Source organism: Arachis duranensis, chromosome 3, assembly GCF_000817695.3.
Source record: "Arachis duranensis cultivar V14167 chromosome 3, aradu.V14167.gnm2.J7QH, whole genome shotgun sequence".
In the NCBI taxonomy this organism is placed as follows: domain Eukaryota; kingdom Viridiplantae; phylum Streptophyta; class Magnoliopsida; order Fabales; family Fabaceae; genus Arachis; species Arachis duranensis.
The window spans coordinates 44,714,140-44,718,326 of NC_029774.3; the positions used below are offsets into that span (position 1 = coordinate 44,714,140).

Consider the following 4,187-nt stretch of genomic DNA (forward strand, 5'->3'; position numbering starts at 1 on the left):
CTATAAAAAGGCAACAAAATTTTTGTCAACAAACTACCGATCATTGTTAGTAATAATGTGTTGTGGAATACCAAATCTACAATAATATTTTTCTAAACAAAAGAAATTATTTTGTCCAAAGTTACGTTTGCTAATAGTTAAGCTTCAATCTATTTTGAAAAATAACCGATTCCAACAAGAAGAAATTTTACCTGACCAGGAGTTAAAGAAAATGGTCCTAAAGCATCTAGGCCCCACTTATTCAATGACCAACTTACCTCAGTCGAATGTGATAACTTAGTTGGTATATGAATTATAGGTGCATGCTTTTGACAATGATCACAAAGCCTTATTTTGTCTTTATAATCACGTTGTAAAGTCGGCCAAAAGAAACTTGCACGCAAAATCTTATAGGTTAAACTTTGGCTTCCAACATGAGAGTCACTGTAACAACTCTCAATTTTAAAAATATAAATATAAATAAGTTATAATTTATTTTATAAATTGGAGTTTCTTATTTTTAAAAATTATTTTATTAAAAGTAATTAAATTAATTTATAACTATTTGAATTGAATTAAATTCATATTCTTATATATTTTTGTTATAATAAAATATTTTACATAATTAAAACTATAATTTTAGTAATTTATAAATAATGCAAATTATATATATATTTTTTAATTTGAGTAATTGATATTTTTAATTTAAAAAAATGATAGTTTTTAGTTAATAATATTATTATCGAACTCGATATCCACCGATATGAGTAAATATCAGTACTCTTATTTCTTGCGGGTTAAGAAGCCTAAAAAGAAGTGATAAAGATAAATAAGAGAGAAAGAAAAGCCAAGGAAACAACATAACTAGCTCCTAACTCAGCATGCGAAGCTAAGGCTGGCCGGAGGATATATTTATACATATAAACATACATAAGTATTCCCAAAATACACCAAAGTACCAAAGTAAACTCCTATCTCTCCCTCAACCTCGAGGAGCAGCATACATAAGTTACTTGGAGAGTAAGCTAAATACATATATACGCACATATGAACAGAAACCCAAAAGACATCCATGAACTACTTCGCTTCAAGATCCAGACGCCTAGCGAGGAGCCTCTCGACCTGCATCTGAAAAATAACAACACAATATGGAATGAGAGCCGGAGGTTCTCAACATGGTAAAAGTGTCACGCGTATAATAAATAAGGTCCTGAGAATGCCATAGGCAATCCTAGAACCCCGTTATTCAGTTATCCAACTTAATTACTAAACAGAAGCCAAAAACAGGGGTAGGTATTCTAAATCTACCTTACTTACTCAATTTCAATCCTAATCTAACACCAAACCATTTCTTCATTTCCTCCATCCTTCCATCATCTATAATGCAACAGAAACAAGCAACCAAACAAGTTCACGCACAAGTAATGAGCAGATAGTACAAGTAACAAGTATAACAGGTAGCAGGTGGTATATATATCAATTAGGCAAACCCAGTAAATGTATAGCAATCAAAACAAACAAATGCATATGATGAATGTCTATCCTATTGGCCATGAGCTCACGTGTCGGTTACTTTGCCAGAACCCGACACATCTGGTAGCTAACCCAGACATTGGTCTCTAGGCTGCGCATCTCCAGGAGGATCATAAACGAAGGAGAGTGCCTTTCCACATCGAAGGAGCATGCCTTTCCACCTTCTCTTAGAGGATATACAAAGGAGTGTGCCTTTCCATCTTGCAACCAGAGAAGAACGTGGGAGAAACATTACAAAGGAGACTGCCTTTCCACCTTCCCCACACCTGCATCACGACAAGAGAGGAAACTTCCATCCTCAACTTGCCATATCGACCATTTTGGCCACACACAGTCATTCCTAAATCACATCATTTATCATCATCATTTCCTTACATTCGTTCTTTATAGCCATAGCAACAAGTATTCATTTAGCTTCACATCATTCTCTTATAATTCATCACGTTTACCCTTTCCGGATCCTGACCAACCCATTTATCAAACTCTCCTCAAACTTTTTAATATCGAATAATCTTAAAATCAACCCAACTCTAACATTAAATCAATCACATAATACGAAGATTAATCTTTGACTTCTCGGACCCATGACTATCACTAAGACATCCTCGACACTCTATTTTCTTTTTTGTTTTTAATATAACAAATGAACTTGGAATTGGGCAAACTTTATGTCCAGGCATTCATCTCGGAATAAGCTTTCTAACAAATCAAAAATCACAATTTTCTGATTTAACTAGTCTTAGAAACAGAAGAGAAACACTGACTGCTCTACAGTGCTTAGAAACCAGAAAACAGCAGCAGCATACAATATCTAAAATTCCATATAAAATTCAAATTAAATCCAATCGTCTTAAACATTATTATGTTTTAACTTAACATATCCAGGTTTTTTTCCAACTGGTTTAAGGTCAAAAGAATTTTTAATGAATGAGTTATGTAAATTGGAAGTTGAGTAACTTTCTAGAGGATTCTGTTTTAAAAGCCAATGAACATGTCCTCTTCCAAGTCCCATAACTCACTCATTAAAACATGGACAACCCTGAAATTTAAATCACAACTGCTAAGAATAATTAGTTTTCACCTCCAATTGGTTGCACTTGAATATCCATCCATAATCAGAAGTTATAAACTCTCAAAGTTGCTGATCTAAGAAAATAGAATCTGGCTTTTTATTGTGTAATGCATCGTATTTCAAAAATTCATATCTTTAAAACCACAAGTCCAACCATTCTGAAATTTTACGATGTTAAAATAATAGGACTAAAGCTTTATTTAAAATTAGTTTTATTTCAAAATTCATTTTGAAACATCCGCAGCAGAGCCAACAAGTTACTGTTGTTTTAAAAATGATGCAGTAAAATCAGATTCCACGACTACACTTTGAAAACTCACCATAAATCATATATTTGACGAAAAGATCCCAAATTCTCCAATTCAGTTCTAAATATTCCGAGGTTTAACCAGGACTTGATTCTACGTAATTCTGATAATCACAGAATTAGTTACAGCATATGCAATACCATTACAACACAACTCTACATCCTTATTATCAAATATCAACCATAATCCATCATAAATAAATACAAGAGCATACCATTAATAACTTCCACACCTCATAATTCCAATATATATCCACCAATAAATCTATTCGAACAACATTACAAGGCTAATCATTAAATATAATAAACAATTCAACTTATCCTATGGTTCCTCTAACCTAAGTTTTCACAACACCGTAAATATTAAACGTGCAAAACTTAAACCATACCTTGGCCGATCACTTAGTTCACCCAAGGCAGCCTCACAACTCAAAATTACAGCCCCTCCAAGCTCAATCAAACAGCCCAAAACAAGCCTTGGTCACCAACAAACCTCCAAGTAATCCCAATTCAATTCCAATGCATAAACACCCACTTAACCTACACCTAATACTATATATATGTTCCAATTCAGTTTTCCATTACAAATACAAGATTGAGTTAGGGTTAGGGTGTTCTTACCATACCCATATATGCTCAATAGCTTGAGCCCACAAGTTCCGGAAGCTAACTTGAACCTAGAACACAAAAATTGGACAAGATTCACCATAGATTTTCAATTTCACCAAAGAAAGAGGGGTAGAGATTCTGAAATAAAAATAAAACTTACCGGTAAAATTAATCTGACAGAAATGTAGAGCTTGACGCGTTGGACGCGTGGCCGCGAACGGTGCGGTGATCGAAACTCGGAGCAAAAATTTATGGTAGTTTGATTAAAGAGGCTAGGGTTTGGAAAGCTCTCCCTTTCCTCTCTTAATGTTGCTGCGTGGATCTGCTAAGTTGGAGAAGAAGGAGACGCTGATTGTCTCTTTAATAAAGTCTTGGTTGGGCCTTACGGACCCGGTTTGGGTCCAATTCAACCGGTTCGACTCTTCCAGTCCGATTTTGGGCGAAAATTTCGAAATTGATATCAAAATTCTTGTTTCGACGAGCTCTATCCTATTCTGATATTAGTTTTGTATTTTTAGCTTTCCTAATTAAAATTCAAATTATTGACTAATTATTTACCGATTTTAGCGGGGCTTATAGCGTTGCTAATGCTTCACCATATATCTTTTGTTACTATGTTACAAATCTCATTTATATTAGTAAGTCATATACATTTAACCTTATATATTATTATTATTATTATAATTA

The 4,187-nt window shown here is 33.8% G+C and overlaps 1 long non-coding RNA gene across 1 annotated transcript; it reads right to left on the reverse strand.

Annotated features, from left to right (window-relative positions):
- Nucleotides 1-963: 963 nt before the first annotated feature.
- On the reverse strand, nt 964-3,574 carry LOC110279216 (uncharacterized). Its single transcript, XR_002372241.2, has 3 exons — nt 3,513-3,574; nt 3,281-3,437; nt 964-1,107 (listed from the first exon to the last, which is right to left on the reverse strand). It is a non-coding gene; the product is annotated as an uncharacterized LOC110279216 (long non-coding RNA).
- Nucleotides 3,575-4,187: the final 613 nt, after the last annotated feature.